Source organism: Petaurus breviceps, unplaced genomic scaffold (assembly GCF_028583685.1).
Source record: "Petaurus breviceps papuanus isolate PSGF00001 unplaced genomic scaffold, PetGlider_PUasm1.0 556, whole genome shotgun sequence".
Taxonomy (NCBI): Eukaryota; Metazoa; Chordata; class Mammalia; order Diprotodontia; family Petauridae; genus Petaurus; species Petaurus breviceps.
The window spans coordinates 1,066,092-1,089,145 of NW_027186374.1; positions in this window are offsets into that span (position 1 = coordinate 1,066,092).

The window sequence follows — 23,054 nt, forward strand, 5'->3', positions numbered from 1 at the left end:
CTTCTTCTTCTTCTTCTTCTTCTTCTTCTTCTTCTTCTTCTTCTTCTTCTTCTTCTTCTTCTTCTTCTTCTTCTTCTTCTTCATTATCATCATCCATGGCATCAATTTAGTTCCACATACAAAATTCTTCATAAAATCACATTTTATACTTTCATTTGAATAACTCACTTAAATTTCCTGATTCAAGAAAAGTAAACCACAGGTGGGTATGAACATCTCCAAAACATAAAACAGAATATCTATTTTACTATGACTTCTGAAAACAGTTCAGAGTTTTCTCAGCTGTATTGACTTAGGAAATGAATGGCATCTATAGATTATAGTTAAAAGTAAATTATCTCCACCATATTTGCATAAACTCAGTCCTGGTGAATATGTGTTTTAGAAGAGCTTAGAGCTATCAAGCACTATCAGTTAGTCAAAGTAGCATACTAAGGTATAAGGAACCAGGAGGAAACAAAAAAAATTCATATTTGTAAGTTTATATGGATGATCATAATTATCAGAAAGAAGTATGCATCAATCACCCTATCTAAAAAGGTGAGTATGACTATGTTAAGCTGTCTAAAGGAAAAAGACATTCTTTTTGATTGGATGAAAAAAATAGTAATGCCAATCTTATATGCCTCAGTTGGAAAAAAAAACTCAGTTTAAGAAAGACAGTGGCCATTTTATAATTTATATAAAACCTGTTTAGATTTGAAGTTTATACATCACTGTTGCTGGAAAATTTGAATAAAGTTATAAACAGCAATGGTAATGAGTCACCATAATTTTCCCTTCATCTACTAATATCTAGTAAACTACATTGTTTAGCTTTCGATGATTCCTCCAAAGTTAGTGATGTGTATACAGCAGAGAGAGTAATACATGATTTAATTTGCATCATCAGAAAGCACACTATTCTTCATAAGTGAAATTATTTTAACATTTTCCAATTAAACTCTTTTTGAATGTGTGAGCCACCTCTCTCACTAACTTGGTTCACAAAGTATTACTTCACAGTCACATCTCCAATACTGGAGGAAAACTGACCTCTTTGGTAACATCACAAAACTCAATCACTATTTTCTCTGATAGAATGATGCTACCAAGATGCATTTGAATTTTTATCCTTAAGTCTAATCTCTGCTATTGATTGTTATTTATCCAATTCTTATTCTTTCTACTCTGCTGTGTTCTCTTATATGCAGTTAGCTTTGTAAGGGCCACTCCTATACAATCAGACTCTCAGTAATTGAGGAGGCTGGAAGACTGATCAGTTGAAAGAGGTTTCATTATACTTTGAAAGTCAGATTTCTGTGTCAGCCTAGACACACATTCACACCACACATGACCACAACTGTCACAGAATACAACTATATCAAATGCATCGTTTGTTCTAAGTAATTCACATACCACTGTGAAGGGGCAAGGGAAGCCCCTCTGCGAGGAATAAGATTATACAAAGCAAGGCCCCACCTCCATAGGACCTTTCCATTGCCCTGAGCTGTCTGGGCACAGAGGATCCTGAGAATGAGGGCTGCTCCTCTCCTGGGACCTTGGCCAGGTCCTTGAGAAGAGATATGATGATGGCCCAACTCCTGGAACTAGCCATTCCAAGGAGACATCGCTCTTGGGGGGGCCTTGGAGGGACTGGCCTCCATCTCAGGCCTCACACAAGATATGATGCTTGCTAAAAACACCTGTCAGGATGCCTTCTTTGTTCTCAGCACTATTTAAACTCTAAGATTCAGACCCCAAATTGGAATCTCAGCCATGGAGGGGATGTCTTGCCTGGGATCCTCCCGAGAGGGACGCTGGTGGCTGTACCTGGGATTTCCCAGCTTGTGTGGCCAGGTGTTGGCGCTTCCCCACATCAGGGATGATTACATATATGTATGCATGTATGTATGTATGTATGTATATACATATTAATCATAGTTGCCCTTATCTTACTATTCCTAAGCCTTTTACTCTGTTATCTCTGGTTTTCTTCCCATTCATCTATATTCTAAATAAACTATGTTGCATCTTTTGAAGTGCTGAGTGTTCTGTTCATCTGAATCCTGAACCTCCTTAATTGGACACACTGGAACAAGTGTTAGAGGAGAGGATTCTGGGAAGATGGCAGAGTAGGTCAGAAAAGTCCAAGTTCTCCAAATTTCCTGCACAAATAAGACAAAATAGCACCTCGGGGTGAAATTAAAAAGGTAAAAAATAAATGAGTTAAGGCAGAAGAGGGGTTTTCCTGGGACAACTGTAGAAGATCTAAAATTTGGTCCCTGTGAAGTATAATCACCTCCAGGCTAGTTGCACTGAAACAGCAAGTATGAACCCTGGGGCTAACTGGGCTGAGAGGTAGCCTTGGCCTAAGCTGCAGTAATTTTCTCCTCACAGAGAGTATGGGGAGTCAGGCATATGAGCAGGGGAAGATTGAGGAGACCTCTGCTGATAAGGGATACCAGGCCAAGATGTACTGCCAAGATGTGGCCCAGGACAAGAAGGAACCAGTTTAGTGAGTTGAGAAGCAGTGGTGTGGTACTACTGTTTGCTGGGGGCCATTACAAGAGGGAGAAACTCTCAATTTTTGCTCCAGATGAGAGGGGAGAAGTGAAGGAGGATCTGAGTCCAGAGACACCATCCCCCATACCCCAGGACTAGAGGTGATTACAGTAATAAGGTTCGATAAATAAAAAAAATGTGTGGCCTAAGGAGAAATGACCCAACCATAGAAGGTTACCATGGGAATAGATAAGACTGGTGTTTCCCTTCAGAGGATATTGAAGCAAAAAGGCCTCTCCTACCATAAAGAATAACATTAAATATTCACCTGCTTAAAAAGAATTCATAGAAGAACTTTTAAAAGATTTTTAAAATCAAATGAGATAGACAGAGGGAAAAAAATAAAAATAAAGCCAGTCAACTAGAACGGGAGATCCAGAAACTTAGAAAAGAAAAGGACTCCTTTAAAATTAGAATTGGGCAAGGGGAAGCCAATAAAGTTACAAGAGACCAAGGAATAACAAAATAAAATGGAAAGAATGAAAAAAAAAATAGAAAGTGAAATATCTCATGAGAAAAACAGCTAATCTGGAGAATAGATAAAGAAGAGAAAACATGAGAATAACTAAACTACCTGAAAGCTATGATAAAAAAAAGAATGTTGCTAAATAAAGAAAGAAAGTTGTCCTGAAGTGTTAGAACAAGGGTTGAAAATAGAAATTGGGAAAATTCACTGAACACCAAATGAATGAGATCCTATGAAGAAAACCTATAGGCATATCATATTAGACTCTGAAACCCTCAGCTGAAGGAGAAAGCATTATGAGCAATGAGAAACAAAGCAAAACAAAATTAAATAAATTCGGGCCACAATTAGAATCACACAAGACCTAGCAGGGGCTACACTAAAAGACCACAGGTCTTGGAATGCTATATACTTTAGAGCAAAAGAATTGGGGTTATGGCCAAGAATATCATACCTAGACACATTAAATATAATCCTTAATGAATGGTGTGATAGTAATGGCAATTAAAGATTCCCCTGTATTGGCTTGGTTTTCAAATTGATTGTGTTAAAACCCAGAGCTTGTTAATCCCACCTGTGGGATGGACTTGTTGATGTGAAAAGAAAGTCCTGAACTGGGAGGAGCTGGTGATGTAGATTTGGAGAGACACTAGAGAGAGGCGGAAGATCTTTTTGGAAGCAGCACCTCGTGGAGAGAGAGAGAGACTAAGAGAATTGCTGGTGGCCGCTTTGAATTGCCCTGGACTTTTGAGACCTGCCCCCTGAGCTGCCAAGGACTGAGGAGACATGGCTGTTTTGCTGGTACTTTGTCTGTCTGTTTTGATGTTATTTTGCCAGATTTGTCCACTGGTGAAAGACAGTCCTTTTGTTGAAGAAGTCCTGGAACCTGGCTGTTCACTAAGAAGCCCTGAGACTGTCCTGCAGACAGAGAGTGAATACTGTCCACTGGTGAAGGACAGTGCTGTTGTTGCAGGGGTCTGGAGACTGTCCTGCAGACAGAGTGAATACTGTCCACTGGTGAAGGACAGTGCTGTTGTTGCAGGGGTCTGGAGACTGTCCTGCAGACAGAGTGAATACTGTCCACTGGTGAAGGACAGTGCTGTTGTTGCAGGGGTCTGGGAACCTTTCTGTTGGTTCAGAAGCCCTGAAGAAGGATTTTCTTGTTGTATGTTTACAGAAATCCTGGGAGAGGGCTTTGCTAATGTGTTCAGGGGTTCTAGGACTGTTCTACAGACAGAGGATAAATTCATGAAGGGATTGGCAATGTATCTTATGGCCTTGCTAAGCCTTGTCTCCCCAGGAACTAAGATTGCTGAGAACTTGCCTCTTGTCAAGATGAAGAAAAGACCTCCATTTGGGTATTAAGTGCTGTGTTTAAACTTGATTTAACTCTGGGGTAGATTCAATTGTGATCCAGGGGTGGGGAACTTTTGACCTTATTGTGCTCTGTGATTGACTAATGAAGGTACTTTACCTATGTTTGGAAACTAATCTCCATTTGAGAAGAGGGGCTTTGTGGTGGACTTAATTAAGGTATAGCCTAGGGGTGGAGAAGTATTTAGAACAGGGACTTTGTAATTGATTGAATGATTGGAAGTTCCTGGGGTGGGGTAGTCCTTGGAGATTATTTAATCACATTTAGTAAATGCTGTATTTGGAATGATGTCATGTTTTGATCTTCTCTGTTCTTGGTTTGTCACTGAATAAAATGGAGAGCCCCCACGCTGGTATTCTGAACCTTGGGAAGTTGCCTTTCTTTGGCATTATATTACAAATGGTCAGACTTTCAGGATTTTGATGGAAAAAATTTTGAAATCAATAGAACATTTGACATACAAGAGCCAAGATAAATGTAAGCAAAGACAAATTACAAAGGGCCCAATCAGGACAGACTGTTTATTTTTCTATGAGGACATCTAAATAATATGTCTAAGATTGTTATTAGTAATTAGGTATTTCGAAAGAAATATTGGGGTAGACCTGAGTATGATGTGATTCTAAAAAGTAAGCCATCTAGGAAAAGGTAAAAAGAATAAGTACTTTATAATAATTAAGTGTGAAAGGAAGAATGGACACAGGGATTAGATGGAGGAGGAAGTTTGGTCATTGTGAATCCCTCCTGACATAAAGAATTGGTTACAGAGGGAAGGATACTATCTAGGAGGGTGTAAAAGTCTTCTAAATTCAGAAAGAAATAAATGACTTAGGGGATAAGTAGGGGGGGTAATGGAAGGATTTCAGGGTAGGGGGAGAGGATAAGGGAGGAATATTTGATGGGAGGTAGGCAAGTAAAGGAGGGTAAGGTAGTGAGTAGAAATAAAGTAGAGGGGTTAGGAAGGAGAGACAATAGGTGATACACACAAACAGAAAATAAAGATAAAAAGTAGAATTTATTAGGGAAAAAATCAGGGGTAGTAACCATAATCTCAAAATTAAAGCTAAAATGAATTTAATCAAAAGAGAAAAAAAGGGAAGCTACACTATATGTCAGCCATATTACTGAATATTGTTTTATACTATTTAAAATAACCAGACAGAATGAGTTTGGAATATTGTTGTGTTATAGGAAACAATGAGTTGGAGAATTTAGAGAACATATGGACAGACTTGGATTTATAAAGGAAGACATTGTTCACCTTCAGAGAAACAGAGGACAATTTGTACAGTATGATCTTACATAGATGTATATGAATGTGTGTTTCTATATATGAGTATTATCATACATATCTAAGTATATGTATATAAGTGTATGTATATGTTTCTATGCATATATGTGTGTTTTTGTGTATATATGTGTTTGTGTATGTATGTGTAAATGTATATGCATGCATAAATGTATGTATCTATATATAGATACATTCGTGCTTAATTATAGCTTTCTTGGGGTAGGGGAGTAGGAAGAGGGGGAAAAAGAAGAAAGTAAAAAGTGTACAGCAGGGAACAAAAGAAAAATTTCAAGGAAGCAACGAAAAGATGGTCAGCTTTGAACACAATTTGTGGAATTTATTATATAGACTTTCCTGAAATGGAAATGTATTGCTGTGCGTTTTGAATCATCTTACATTCTACCATGCACATGGCAACACTTTTTTCTTTTCTTATTTTGTATTTAAGCTTTAATATAGGAGTTTATAATATATTTTTGTTTTCTTATTTTAAGTTTTAGTATTTAAGATTAAAATAAATTAATTTAAAAATAAAGTGCTAGTGTTGGAACTCAAATGTATATCTTTTGAATTTCTTGTCTGACACTTTTGTCCTTCCCCTAAACTGCTTCCCACATCTCTCACAACTATATCATCACCTCCATTAAAACAATGGAAAAGGTTCCTAACCTTGTACCTCTCCTCCACTTCTCTAGGATATTTTTCCCCTTGACTCTTTCCTAATTTGAAATTAATTAATTAATTTATTCATTCATCTATTCAAAATCAGTTATTAAGTACCTACTTTAAACCAGGCATTATGCCAAGGAAAGTGTAGCAAAAATGAAGTAGCTCCTGCCCTCAAGTGACATACATTCTATTGGGCTAATTCCTGTCTGCAGATGAGTAAATGACAAACATTTTATCTACTAGTATCTCTTTGTGTACATAATTTCTCCCTTCCCTTCTGTTTCCTCTTCCTCCTCCTTTTCTTCTTCTTCTTCTTCTTCTTCTTCTTCTTCTTCTTCTTCTTCTTCTTCTTCTTCTTCTTCTTCTTCTTCTTCTTCTTCTTCTTCTTCTTCTTCTTCTTCTTCTCCTTCTCCTCCTCCTCCTCCTCCTTCTTCTTCTTTCTCTCTCTCTCTCCTTTTTCACACACAATTTTGAAATATTTTGCGGGGAGGACATTAGCATTTGGGGTATCATGATAACATTGGTATAGGGGACAATCCTCGAGCGAAGACTTGAAATGGACACACATTTGAGTAAGTTGAATGCTAACTGATTTTTGCTATCTTTCTCTTAAAGAAGAGGCCCAAATTCTGTTATTTAGTTTTTTTCTGAATACATCTGTTCAATGAAAAACAACAACAATGACTTCTGGGATGCCAAAATTCCCTCTCACCATAGCAGATTCATCACTTGTTGATTATAATATTTTCACTGTCTTTTATTGTTCCATCATGGCTGAGCAATATTTACCAATGTGTATAGCTGGTGTATCTGAGGGAAAATAAAAAGGATGGAAAGGATGCTCTTACAGAGCTAATATTTGGTAAAGTCTGGTGCAGAAATCCCCACAGAACCCATTCCAAATCTCCCAGGAGCTTTCAAACTCAGCTGTTCCCTACTTTCAGATATATTTAGAATTAAAGCCTCAAGAAAAAAAAGCAAAAAAAAGCATATGATATTCCCAATTTATTATTTGCATTATTGCTCTGTGCTTTGGATTATTTTATGTTGTCAGAGAATTAATTTTCTAAAGATAGTAGTGACATGGGGTCACCTCATCATACTCATTGAAATTATGCAATATGGATACAGAAGTAGTGGGGTAATGGTAAGGGAATATGGGACAGAATCTATTGGGACACCTTTTTCCCATTCTAAGTGGTATTTTGTTTTATTTTTAGAGGAGTGTCAAACTTGGAAGTCTGACAGATCAGAGGAATCTGGTAGCTCAGTGGATAGAGAAATGACATTGGAGTTGAGATGAACTGAACACAAATCTGGTCTCAGACACTTGCTAGGCTTGTGACCCTGGCAAGTTACTTAACCTCAGTCTGGCTCAGTTCTTCAACTATAAAATGTGAATCGTAATAGCACCTAAGTCATAGGGTTTTTGAAAGGATTAAGTGAGAATATTTGTTAAAAGTGTTTAGTACATTGTCTAGTACATAGTACATTACTAAATAAATCCTTACTCCCTCACCACATTAGATTTCTCAAATACTGAATTGCCTAAAAGGCAACATTGCTTTTCTCAGAAGTATAAAGGCCTCAATATTTCAAATCAGAAAATTGGACTTAAATACCAATTCTGCCACATCCTGCCTGTGTGACGCTGGATAAGTCATTTCACTTCTTAGTGTCCTCTTGGTTTCAACCTTAGTTTCCTTATCTGCAAAATGGAGTTGGACCACATGGCCATTAAGGTCATTTTCAACTGTAAATCTATGATCCTATGAACCTATATAATACTATGGAAATGTAATGGAGTGAAAGTTTTCTTGTTTTGGACACAAGTCTGTTTAGAGTTCTAAGAGAAGTAATTACTCTTGACTCAGAGTTCTGAGATAGTAGTTGCTCATTAATAAATGAGATAAGCTTTTGAATACTAGAATGAAAATACACAGTATTATTCATTAAGTTGTATATGAAAAATTGGATAACTTTAAGTTTAATAACTGAGTAAATGTAGACCCAGGAATCATTCTATGGTTATAGGACTTATGTAATTTATCCAATCCTTGATAGAAGATAAGAATTCAGTTATTAATTATAAATTAAGCCAGGCTTGTTAAAAGAAAGGACAAATAGTTTGAATTTAGAAATCAAAGGAAGATAATAGAACACATTTCAGAACAGTGTCTGCTAAGCTTGAAGTTGAAAGTGATGTTGCTGTTGATGAGTAAGATCACTGAACAGAGGAAAAATTTAGAAACTATGAATCAGAGAAGTCATCCTGTAGATCAACTAGTTTGTGTAGGATATGAAGCCCTGTCATGTGTGAATCAAGCACAGTGTGAATCAATTCAGGTTAAAATAGTAGAGTCAACTGGATGCCACAAGAAAGTCTCTAAGGACTTTAATAGGAGGAAATTATACAGTTCAGATGTATCCGAAATATGAACGGAATGTATTCCATGTTGGTTACATACCAGATGTAAATCAGGTTCTTTGCAATGTCGAAATTATATTATTCAAGGGACTTTTATGGACAATTCCTGAAATAGAAAGAAAACACCAATCTTCACAGTTCCATAGCTATACATTATTCTCAGTAGATGGGTTTTCTTCATTTATGTATTTCCTTTCCAGGTTTCTGTGTCAATCCAGAGAATATGTTCATTAGTGGTAGAACACAATCAGGGTTTACGTGAGACTTATGATATATAGATTGTTCCTGAGTTAGCTTTAACATATGAGTATCTGTGATGCCAAAATTACATATTTTGCCTTAATACACCATGAACGGTCATGCTTAAGAGTTGAATGTGTCATCATTGGAATGCCTAGGTTTGTGCAATGGGAAGCCTACTGGAGTTGCCTTAAGAACTTTGATGGTAATGGTATCCTTTACAATTGATTACTCATAGTACACTGAGAAAATTTCAGCTATGTGAGTGTAGTCATTATGTAGAAACCCATACCTTCCATTGTATACATAGACTAGAGAGATTGAAACTGTCTATAGAATCAGTGTGTGATTAAAGTCCCACACGTGTTCCTCAATAGGTATGGTTAAGATTATGATTATGCGTAAGAACAGATTAAAAAAACAGATCTGTGTTCTAGTCCCAATCACTTGATTTTGTGGGGGTTGTATATATGCACCAAAAGAAGCATAAACTTATGCAATAGTTGTGCCTTAAAGAAGGTAGCCACATTTTAACTATTTGCCAGTCATACACTGGATGATAATGACTTTATTCCTTTAATCTTGTAGGACCTTTTCTTTGCATATCTCTAATAGGCATAGAATGAAATATTCGGTCACACAGTCATCTACATTTGTTCCTCCATTACAGAATAAATTTTATGTAGACAGGATCTCATCTTACCTAAACTCTGTATATTTCCCATTGGTACACATAGGATCCTACACAATTAGGCAATTAATGAATATATGGTTTAATGGTATTTGAAGGAAAATGCATATAAAAGCATCTGGTACAAGAAAATCCTTTATATGTGCTTGTTTATTAATTGAGTAAATTTCTAAAAAGATCTTGGATTTCATCAGTGTAGATATCCCCTCTATGGATGCTCAGAGTAGACACAGTGAATAATTTCCCCACATGTTATTAAAAGATCTTCACAAGTCATTAGCTGACATCCTGACATCTAATGATAAATGAGTACCTCCCCACATAAGAAGTACATACCTCCTTCCTCATCATGAACTTACTAGATCTCCAAGTTAATGAATTCTGTCAGAGTATGAACTCCATTGGCATAGCATATGAGAACTTAGGAATACCAGGATGCCATAGTGAGGCATTGGGGGACTTTAATGTAGGGAGTTATATTTCTTAGACATAGAATTAATATAAATAGAGGGCAGATCCATGGTGCAGTCGATTGAGCTCTGGGTCTAGAATCAAGAAGACTCATCTTCCTGAGTTTAAATCTGACCTCAGACATGTACTAGACATACATTATTACTGTGGAAAAAAAACCAAAAACCAAAAACATAGCTTTGACTATATGGACCTCTGTTGGCCTAGTGATTTCTCTGCTTTTTAATATATTCTCCATATTTTCCATAGCCTTCCTTCCAAGGAGCAAGTGTGTGTGTGTGTGTGTGTGTGTGTGTTTTAATTTCATGGTTACAGTCATCATCTGAAGTGATCTTTGAGTACAAGGATATAAAATCTAGAACTGTTTCCATTTCTTCCCCCTCTATTTGTGAGGAAGTGAAAGGATTAGTTGCCAAGATCTTCGTTTTTTTTTATTTTTGGTGATAAGCTCTAGGGAAGCCATTACACTCTCCTTTCACCCTCATCAATAGGCTTCTTAATTGTTCACTTTCTGCCATCAGAGTGGTATCATCTGTGTATCTGAGATTGTTTGCATTTTTTCCCAGCAACCTTAAGTCCAGCTTTTGATTTATCCGGCCTGGCATTTCTCGTGATGTACTCTTCACACAATTTACATATATAAGGAGACAGTAGAATGCCCTATGGCACTGTTTTCTCAAGCTTAAACCAATCAGTTGTTCCATGTTTGGTTTTCACTGTTGCTTCTGGGCCCACATGCAAGTTCTTCAGGAAACCAATAAGACGATCTGGTCCTCCTGCCACATTTTGTAGTGATCCATATAATCAAAGGGTTTAGTGTGATTGATCTGAACATCACACATATTCTACCTCTCAAGTTCTATTTGAACTAACTTTAAGGTATGGCCAAGTTTCCTCTGCCAATCTAAATGCCATTCTTGTGCAACCCCACCACACGGACTGTGTGCTTGGCTACAGTTGTGTTTTATGAGCGATATTCTCGCCTAATTAAAGTGGCAATGTTAAAGTGGCATGTGAGTGATTCCAATCCCACCCTTACATGTGCACATGCTATCTTCTAACCAGCTTGTAAAGTCCTGCTGGGCAGGGACAGTCGTTCACATTTGTCTTTGTAGCCTTACTACCTAATCCATGACTAGCATTTAATTAATACGTGCTGATTATAATTGAATGATTGATTGAAGCCTGTCTTAATATTGTCTTGAGCTACTAGCTTTGGAAATGATCTCCTAAAATATTTCCCCAGATGGAATTTGAACTCCCAAACCATAAGTCAATGACCTGTCACAAAATGACAGAATCTCATTGCCACAGTTGCTAAAGATCATCTAGTCCAACCATGACTGCAGCAGAGTAACTGCTCTCTCTAGAGCAGAGATTGTGCCTTCTTCAGTCTTAGAAGAGAAATCAAAGGCATCTCCCTAAGGCTATGGGAGATTTAATGATTTGCTCAAGAACACAAAGTTAAGTATTTATTTTTGTTTGGCTTTTGCTTTTTGGAGGGGGGAGGGAAGGGCAATTGGGGTGAAGTGACTTACCCAAGGTCACACAGCGAGTAAGTGTTAAGTGTCTGAGGCAGGATTTGAACTCAGGTACTCCTGACTCCAGGGCTGGTGCTCTATTCACTACACCACCTAGCTGCCCCCAAAGTTAAGCATTTGAACCCTTCTGCTTCCAAGTTCATCTCTCTATTTATGCTACACTGAAAAAGAAAATCAGTCTTCTAGAAGCTTTTACTGAAACACATTGAAATGATACAATTCCGCATTGCTTCCCACAGACTTATTTCTGATACGATTCTCAGTGGAGGCCCCAATATATGCTGCAAATCATGAAATCCAACAGGTACTGATTGTTTCCTTCCCAGCCTATGTGATGGGCTAGTTTTGTAAGTGCTTCTGCCTGTGTTAATGCATCCATTTGCTGAACCATTTTGGACAGAAATGCATGGCCCCCCTCAGGCTGTCAGAACCTAGGAGTTCACCTTTGAATTTTCCCTCTGATCCAATTATGACACCAGGCCTGCTGGCACTATTGTGGTAAAGGGCCTGTCAAGATTCCCATTATAACCCACCTTCTGCAGCAGGTCATAACTCAACAGGAAGAATCTACTTCAGGCAGAAACAGGCTGTGCCATAGCAACAGCACAGGCCCATCCATGCCCAACTCTTGAAGACTCAGATCTCCTGAACTGAACAGGGAGCTCCTGACTAAGTTTCAGTAATTCCTTGGACAAAAATGGAGACTCCTAGCCCATATTTCTGGAGTCCTCTAGGATTGGTCACCATGCCCAAGTGAGGGAGATGGCATAACTTTGATGGAGCTCACATTGTAGGAGAGCCATCTGAAAGAGAGAATGGTTAATGTCCTTATCCATAAGTCACACAACAGACATTGCTCCAATGATCTGTTAATTGACATCATTTATTAAGCTGTTATGTGTCAGGAATTGTGTTAAGCACAAGGACAAAGGTATACTTGCCCTCCACCTTGAGGAATTTCCATTCTGGTTAGGGAGAAAACATGCCCGAAGAGCAATGTGTACCTAGGGCATATGAAATGAAAGTCAGGCCATTTTGAAAGAGAGGGGAACTAGTCCTTGGAATACAAGAAAAGCCTTTAAGGAAATCAGGACTTGTGAGAGGGGGAGGTAAGGAGGTTATGAAATCCAGCCCTGGTTTGGCATCAAAAGACCTGGCTTTGAATTTCGGCCCTCCCCTTTGCCGGCTGGATATCTCTGGGTAATTCACAGGGCTCTTCTATAAAACAGGGATATAGATATCTTCTTTACCTCTCTCAAAGGTCACAAGATTGGTCATAAAACAATTATGATTTGCTAGAGCTCCAGTGCTAAGAAGTCATTATGTCAATTCAACAAACCTGCTACATACAAGAAACTGCACTGGAAGCTGGAAAGATCTTACAGTAATAATAACAATCAGTATTATTCTTCTCATTTTTATATTGCTTCATTCTTTATAACACTCTCTGCATGCCAGTGCACCCTCTTAAACAGACCTCTAAGCACCACGCCCTGGAGGAATGCAGCCACTCAGCCTTGGAAGTCCTTGACTGGCCTGGCGGGTGAGATCACCCCAGACTGGAGAAGACTTGCCCCCCTTTCCTCCTACCATCTTCCTGCCCTCTATCCTAGCACCCACCTCTTCCCATCACTTCTGGAAAATGAGTATCGATGGACTACCCTGTGGTTCCATTCCCATCCCTCACAATCAGAAACAGCCCTTCCTGACCAGTGTCCTCTGTGTGATCTTCATTAGAAGCTAGCCAGAATCATTTCACTTTGTATCTGTGTCCCCAATGCTTAGCACAACTATTGCCACAGAGTAAATGCTTAATGGATTATTTCATTCATTCATTTCTTTCCTAATAGTCCAATTAGGTAGAGAGTACAAATATTATCCCCATATAGTAGAAAGCTTCCTTGATAAAGTCAAGGGACCTAGTTTTGAATGCTGACTCTGGGACTTGCTACTTGTTTGGCCTAGGCTATGCAAACACAAGCTCTGGATCTCAGTTTCTGATTCTGTAAAATGTAGGAGCTGAAGACATACCAAGTTCCTTCTTCTTTAAAATCTAGGATCTTCAGATCTCTCAGGCCCTCATTATCCAAATGAGATCATACACAGAGCTCACTTTGCTAACCGCAAAGCACTATATGAACTTTAGCTATCATCATTATTATCTAGTACAAAAACATTTACAGATGAAGAAATTGAAGCCCAATGAGATAAAGTAATTTTTCTAAGGCCATATGAATGACTTGGGTCCAGAACCACATTTGCTGACAATATTCACAAGAGGGAGAACAGCAGAGCAGAGGACAGGCAGCCCTTACCTCCACCACTTACCTCCTGGGGCTATTATAGGCAAACCATCCTACGAACTGAAATGCAGTGGAAATGGGAGAGGGGACAATTTGGAACCTCTGTGACCTTCAATAAATCACTGCCCTTCTCTGGGCCTCAGTATCCTCATTTGTAAAATAAAGAGGGTTTGTTTAATCTCTAAAAAGTCTTCTACCTCAGACTTTAAAATGCATTCAAAAGTCTTATTTCTATTCTGAATTTAGTTACAAAAAGAGAACATTTCCAAAAGTATGGTAGAAAATAAAAACAATTATATTTGAACCCATGAATCTCTATTATGTAGCTTGTTTTCCATTAAATTACATAATAAATTCCCCATGTTATTTTTAAAGCTGTCCTGCTTGGCTGTGTTTTCCTCTGAACTCTCTTTTGTTCCCTTCCCTGTGTTTTTAAGATGCTTCACTGACACTTTTTGTTCCTTTGTTTTTTATATATACCAGTTTCCCCTCTTTTTGTGTGTCGTTCCTTCAATAAAAAGGAGAAGAATAAACAATGCTTGTAACCAACACACAGGATCGAGGAAGAATGTGCAATTTGCCGTGTTACCTCATGTGCTTCTCCTCTTCCACCTTGAGTCCATCATTGCTTGGTTAAGGACTGCACCTCGTTAGATTTTTAAGATGAGGAGATGGGTGCTCTCAAGAAACGTGTGTTACCCATAACTACATGACTTGTGTGTGGCAACAGTCAGGGCTGGAGGAGCCAAAGCCTTCTGCCAGTGATTCCTGGACTCGCCCCTCACTCCACACTCCTTACTTGAGGGATTTCCCATGGTGCCCATGGGGAGAGGTAAATTTCTTTTTGTTGTTCAGTAGTCCCAGGTGTGTCTGACTCTGTGACCCCTTTGGGTTTTTTTTGGCAGAGATTCTAGAATGGTTTACCATTTTCTTCTCCAGTTCTTTTTACAGTTGAAGAACTAAGGCAAACAGGGTTAAGTGCCTTGCCCAAGGTTGAATATCTGAGGCTGGATTTGAACTCAGGTTCGCCTAACTCTAGGGTCAGTACTCTATTTCATACCATAGATATACGCACTAGGAAAATGAGAAGGTAATTCAGATAAACCTTGGAGTCTTGCAATGGATTCAATATCTTATCTGCTCCTGTATCAGAAGCCTGGAATTACCTAAAGGCCTGAAGGCATGGCTGGCTCGTTACATACCAACTTTTTTTCCAAAGGCCCCTCAGCATGACCTTGCCTTGATCTTGCCAGCAGATGCATGCCTTAGTGTCCAAGAGTTCCTGGTTTTAATATATGGTGTTAACATTCTCTGTGCTAATACACACTCCAGGGTACAGAGAGTTCACCCCTCAGCAGGGTAAACACCATCTTTTATTTTTACTGTGTTGATATGCCAGGGAAGTAACATTGGAGAGTCCTCCTAAAATGTATTCAAGTTGTATTTCTTGGGCACCAGACACCTGAATCAGAACAAGAAAAAAAATGAAGTAGATGGTAGGATTGAACAATTAATAATGTCACACAATCACTTACTACTATGGACTGGATGCTTTACATCTTTAATTAGCAGGAAACTTATAGGAATATGATATACTTCCAAGTATCAAAGACAGTAGGTCTGCTTGGGACTGCTTAATGTAACCAGGGCATTGTTCTCTCTGGCAAATGTGCAAAACAAATGGCCTAGCAACTTCTCTCCAAGCTAGAATGTCACCTATATTTCAACTACTTGGAAACATTCCAGCTTCACTCTCCCCCCACCCCCAGCTCATTAAAGGACTGAATCAAAGCTCATTGCTTCTGTGTTAATATTTTATTTCAACCACTACCCCTTCCTGTGCCTCAGTTTCCTCATCTGTAAAATGAAGAATTTAGATAATAAAAGTTCCCAGTTCTAGAATATTCTACAGTTGATGGAGAACTTTCCTAGCACCAGCTCCAAAGAGACATGGCAAAAGTAATATAATTGCCCATGTTCTGAGGTACAGCAACATCTGGCAATACAAGCCCAGAGTGTGAGCTCTCCTGGCCGTCATAGTCTTCTGACAGGCAATGTTAGCACAGACCAATGGCCTGGGCCATGCACTTACCAGAGGATGATAAAGTCCATAATTTTAGGGTTGGGAGGGTCCTCAACAATCATTTGTTCCAATCTTTTCATTCATAGATGAAAAAATAAGACCAGAGATAAGTGACTTCCCCAAGGGTAGCCTTGGCAGATAATAATGCATGTAGATCAGGTCCTCTGATCCCAAATCTAGGGGCTATTCCACTTTACCACTTGATATTTTAACTGCTTTGTAACTTATTAAAGGGCAGCTAGATGGCACAGTGTAAAGGGTACCAGGCTTGGAGTCAGGAAGACATCCTAATGAGTCCAAGTCTGGCCCCAAACACTTCCTGGTTGTGTGACCCTGGTTAAGTCACTTAACTCTTTTTGCCTCTTTTTTTTTTCATCTGTAAAATGAACTGGAGAAGGAGATGGCAAATGACTCTAGCATCTTTGCCTACAGACCCTCAAATGGGATGAGAAAGAGTCATACATGACTGAAAATGAATTAATCACAACAATAACAAACATATTAAAATTTCCCTTTCACTACGAAAACAAAAACATCACCCAAGTCACACAAGCAGCAGTTGACTGAGTCCATTTCTAACTGGACATCCCATAAACCTGTCCTTAAATCCAACAGTCCAAAGTCGGACTCATGATCCCTCCTACTCCCAAACACATCCCTCTGCTGAACTTTCCCTTTTTTTCTGAAAAAAAACAAAAACAAAACATCCTTCCACTTACCCAGCTTTATAACTTTTCTGTTATCTCTGGCTCTTCCCTATCTTGATTTTAAATGTATTCAATCAGCTGTCAAACCTTCTAATTTCTATGTCCCAACGTTTTCTAAATCTGTCCCCTTCCTATTGCTCACATAGCCATTACCCTCTTGTTATTGTGATTCCCACATTTTCAGTAGGGTCTGATGCTTTGTGACCCCATTGGTAGTTTTCTTGGTGAAGATGAAGGAGAGGTCTGTCATTTTATTTTCCAGCCCATTTTGCAGATGGGGAAATGGAGGTAAACAGGATTAAATTACTTGCCCTTGGTCACACAGCTAGTAAGTATCTGAGGCCAGCTTTGAACTCAGGAAGATGAGTCTTCCTCACTTCAGGTCTGACATTCTATCCTCTGTGCCACCTAGGTGCCAACCCTCCTAGTACAAGATCTCATCACTCTCACCTGAGCTACTGTAATGATCTGCCAAATGCTCTCTTTACCTTCCATCTCTCTCTTCTCCAATCCATACTCCCCTCAGTGTCCAAATGTTTTCTCTTATTGAATATCTGACCATGTCAGAGTTTTACTGTTTGCTTCTAGGATGAAATATAAATACAGTGTTTAGGATTTGAAATCCTTGGCAACCTAGCTCTGATCCATCTTTCCAGACTCTTTTTCTAGTACCCGGCTTCACCCAAGCTTAACTGGTGTTCTGGGTATGACACTCATCTGCCACGTCCATGTTTCTTCTCTCACTGTCCCTAATGCTGGGAATGTACATACTCCTCACTTCCACATCTGGGAATATCTCACCTCAAGTGCAATTGTGGATATGAAACCTTTCTCCATTCCCTCAGCTGCTACTTTGGATCTTTTTGGGCCTTTAGATTATATTATTTTTTTAATTTAATTTTTAAAAATTTTTAAAATTAATTTGTTTGTTTCCTTTTAGTTTACAGGATTCAATTCCACAATTCCTTGAGTTTCACATTTTGTCCCCCACTCTCCCCTCCCCGCCATGGCGGCATATAGTCAAGTATAGGATCTATAAATACTTTCACATTATATATTAGTCAGGTTATAAAGATGGATTGTACCAGCTGGAATGAAAAATGGTAAAGAGGACATAAAACCAAGCAAGAAAAGGAAAAAGAGGGGCGGCCAGGTACCACAGCAAGTAAGAGCACCAGCTCCAGTGTCAGGATGAGCAGGGGATTGAATCTGGCTCAGACATTTAGCACACACGCAGAAACACCTGGCCATGTAACCTTGAGCAAGTTGCTTAACCCCAATTGCGTAGGGGTGGCCAGGTGGCTCAGCAAGTAAGAGCATCAGCTCCAGTGTTGGGATGACCTGGGGATCAAATCTGGGCTCAGACACTTAGCACCACACCCAGAAATAACTTGCCATGTAACCTTGAGCAAGTTACTCAACCCCAATTGCTTTTAAAAAAAAAGAAAGAAGGAAAAAGATCAGATATTTTGCTTACATATGGATATAAACTCAGATCTTTCTAGTTCTTTTTCTGGATGCACATATTTCTCTCCATCATGAGTCTTTTGGGATTGACTTATGTCACGGCATTGCTGAGAAGGGTCCAGTCTATCAAAGTTGGTCATCACACATACGTTGTGTCTGTAATTGTGTACAAATTTCTCCTGGTTCTACTCTTCTCACTCAGCATCAGTTCGTATAAGCCTCTCCAGGTCAATATGAAGTCCATCTGCTCCTCGTTTCTTATAGCACAATAGTATTCCATAACATGCATATATCACAACTTGTTCAGCCATTCTCCAATTGATGGGCACCCCCTTAATTTCCAATTCTTTGCCACCACAAAAAGAGCTGCCATGAACATTTTTGTACAGATGGGTATTCCTCCCACTTCTATGATCTCTTTGGGATATAATCCTAGGACTGGAATTGCTGGGTCAAAGGATATGAAATTATTTATAGCCCTTTGGGCATAATTCCAGATTGCTCTCCAGAAAGGCTGGATCAGTTCACAACTTCACCAGCAATGCATTAGTGTTCCAATTTGCCCACATCCTCTCCAGCATTTCTAATTTTCCTGTTTTGTCATTTTAGCCAATCTGACTGGTGAGATGTGGTACCTCAGAGTTGTTTTGATTTGCATTTCTCTAATCAATACTGATTTCGAGCATTTCTTCATGTGCTTATAAATATCTTCAATTTCTTTCTCTGAAAATTGCCTGATCATATCCTTTGACCATTTATCAATTGGGGAATGACTTGTATTCTTATAGATTTGACTCAGTTCTCTGTATATTTTAGAAATGAGTCCTTTGTCAGAGACATAGGTTGTAAAGATTCTTTCCCAATTTCCCACCTCCCTCTTAATCTTGGTTACCTTGGCTGTTTGTACAGAAGCTTTTCAATTCATGTAGTCAAAATTCTCCATTTTACATTTTACAGTGTTCTCTAATTCTTGTTTAGTCATAAAGTCTTTCTCTCTCCACAAATCTGACAGGTAAACAATTCCTTGTTTCTGAAATTGCTTACAATATCAACCTTTATACCTAGATCATTCACCCATTTAGACTTGATTTTGGTATATGGTGTTAGATAATGGTCGATGCCCAGTTTCTGCCATACTATATTCTAGTTTTCTCAGCAGTTTTTGTCAAATAGTGAGTTCTTATCCCAAAACCAGGGTCTTGGGGTTTATGAAACAATAGATTTCTATAGTCATTGACTTCTGAATCTCGTGGGCCTAATCTATTCCAATGGCCCACTCCTCTATTCCCAAGTAGTTTTGATGACTGCTGCTTTATAATACAGATTGAAATCTGCTATAGCTAGTCCTTCTTCCCTAGCATTTCTTTTCATTAATTCCCTTGATATTCTGGAGTGTTTGTTTTTCCAAATTTTGTTACTATTTTTTCTAGCTCTATAAAGTAGGTTTTTGGTAAATTAATTGGTATGCCACTAAATATATAATTTAATTTAGGTAAAATTGTCATTTTTCTTATATTAACTCGACACAGCCATGAGCAATTGATTTTTTCCGAATAGATAGATCTCACTTTATTTGTGTGAAAAGTGTTTTGTAGTTGTGGTCATATAGGTACTGGGTTTGTTTGGGCAGGTAGATACACAAATATTTTATAATGTCTCCATTAACTTTAAATAGGATTTCTCTTTCTATCTCTTGCTGTTGAATTTCATTGGAAATATATAGGAATGCTGAGGATTTGTGTGGGTTTATTTTATATCCTTCAGCTTTGCCAAACTAATTTATTATCTCAAGTAGTTTTTTTTTATTTTATTCTCTAGGATTCTCTAAGTATATCATCATATCATCTGCAAAGAGTGATAGCTTGGTCTCTTCTTTGCCTAATTTGATTCCTTTGATTTCTTTTTCTTCTCTAATTGTTACTGCTAACATTTCTAGTACCAGATTGAATAGGAGGGGTAATAGTGGCTTCCCTTGTTTCACCCCTGATCTTATGGGAAATGCTTCTAACTTCTCCCCATTACATATAATACTTGCTGATGGCTTTAAAAAAATGCTACCTATTATTTTAAGGAAGGCTCCATTTATTCCTATACTTTCTAATGTTTTTAATAGGAATGGATGTTGGATTTTGTCAAAAGCCTTTTTTACATCTATTAAGATGATCATGTGGTTTCTGCTCATTTTATTGTTGATATAATCAATTATACTGATGGTTTTCCTAATATTAAACCATCATTGCATTCATGGAATAAATCCTACCTGATCAAAGTGTATTATTTTTGTGATAAGTTGCTGTAGTCTTTTTGCTAGTATTTTATTTAGAACTTTTGCATCTATATTCATGAGGGAGATTGGTGTATAATTTTCTTTCTCTGTTTTATCTATTCCTGATTTAGGTATCAGTACCATATTTGTGTCATAAAAATTATTTGGTAGGAATCCTTCTTCAGTAATTTTCCCAAATAGTTTGTAGAGTATTGGAATCAATTGCTCTTTAAATGTTTGATAGAATTCACTAGTAAATCCATCTGGCCCTGGAGATTTTTTCCTAGGGATTTGACTGATGACTTGTTCAAATTCTTTTTCTGAGATGGGGTTATTTAAGTAATTTTCTTCTGCTTCAGTTAATCTGGGCAACTTGTATTTTTGTAAATATTCATCCATTTCCCTAAGATTGTCAAATTTATGTGCATACAATTGGGAAAAATAATTCCTAATTATTGTTTGGATTTCCTCTTCATTGGAGGTATATTCACCTTTTACATTTTTGATACTCATACTTTGGTTTTCTTCTTTTTTTTATCATCTTGACTAAGGTCTATCAATTTTGTTGGTATTTTCATAAAACCAGCTCTTAGTTTTATTTATTAATTCAATAGTTTTCTTGATTTCAATTTTATTAATCTCTCCTTTGGTTTTCAATATTTCTAATTTAGCATTTAACTGGGGATTTTGAAGTTCTTTTTCTAGGTTTTTCAATTACATGCCCAATTCATTGACCTCTCTTTTCTGTAATTTAATCATGTATGCACTCAGGGATATAAAACTTTCCCTAAGAACTGCCTTTAATGCATCCCATAAATTTTGCTATGTTGTCTCATTATTATCATTCTCTTGAATGAAATTACTGATTGTTTCCATAATTTCTTGTTTGACCCACTCATTCTTTAGGATTAAACTGTTTAATTTCCAATTAGTTTTTAGTCTGCCTTTCCATGGCCCTTTATTGCCTATAATTTTTATTGCATCACGGTCTGAGAAGGAAGCATTTAATATTTCTCCCTTACTGCATAGAATTGTGAGGATTTTATGCACTAGAACAAGGTCAGTTTTTGAGTATGTGCCATGAACTGCTGAGAGGAAAGTATATTCCTTTTTATCCCCATTCAGTTTTCTCCAGAGATCTATCATACCTATCTTCTCTAAAATTCTGTTCACCTCCTTAATTTCTTTCTTGTTTATTTTGAGTTTGGATTTATCAAGTTCAGAGAGGGAGAGATTAAGGTCTCCCACTAGTATAGTTTTGCTATCTATTTCTTCCTCTAATTCCTTTACCTTCTCCTCTAGGAATGTGGATGCTAAACCACTTGGTGCATATATGTTAAGTAATGATATTGCTTCATTCTCGATGGTGCCTTTTAACAGGATATAGTTTCCTTCCTTATCTCTTTTAATTAGGTCAGTTTTTGCTGAGATAAGGATTGCTACCCCTGCTTTTTTACTTTAGCTGAGGCATGAAATATTTTACTCCAGCCTTTTAACTTTACCCTGTGTGTATCCCTGTTTCAGATATGTTTCTTGTAAACAGCATATTGTAGGATTATGATTTCTAATCCATTCTGCTAGCCATCTCTGTTTTATGGGAGAGTTCATTCCATTCCCATTTAATTATGATTGTTATCTGTTTCTTTCCCTTCATCCTATTCCCTCCCCTGTTAATGCTCATATTTTACTCCTTCTCCCTTCCCCCCCCCCCATAGTTTTCCTTTTGACCACTGCTTCCCTCAGGGTTCTCTTATCAGCCCCCTCCCTTTTCCTCCCCTTTCCCTTTACTTCTTCCCTCCCTAGTAACCACCCCCACCTCTCATAGCCCTTTTCCCCTCCTACTGCCTGTAGGATATTTTTATACTTAATGAACTATGTTATTTCATTTTCGCAACAAGAGTGACAAATATCATTCAAAGTTCCTCTCCCTCCCCTCTTTCCCTCTCAAATGATAATTTTTGTGTTTCTTCTCCATAGAGTCCTATGCTTAACTGGTTGTTATTCTCTCCTTGCACCAGAGCCAATGAGGGAAAAGCTCATAATATTCTCATTTCCCTTCCTTCTTTTCTTCTGCTATACAGTTTTTATGCCTCTTTGTGTGGCCTAATTTATACTTTTCCACTTCATTCATTCCTCTTCTTCCATTGCAATCCCTTTGTAGCACTTTATAAGAATTTTTTTAATTGTCATTTTGTGTGTTTTATACTCATACCCTCTACTTGTCTATAACCAGGTTGCTCTTATCAAATAGCAGGGTGTGTGTGTGTGTGTGTGTGTGTGTGTGTGTGTGTTTTTTCCTTGTTTACCTTTATACTTCACTGTTGCATCTTGTAATTGGAGGTTGAATTTTCCATTGAGTTCCGGCTTTTTCATCAGGAAGGTCTGGAACTCTATTGTATTGTTAATTGACCATCTCTTTGCCTGGAAGAATATGCTCAGTCTTGCTGGGTATATGATCCTTGGTTGTAACCCGAGCTCTTTTGCCTTCCAGAAAATTTTATTCCACTGCCTC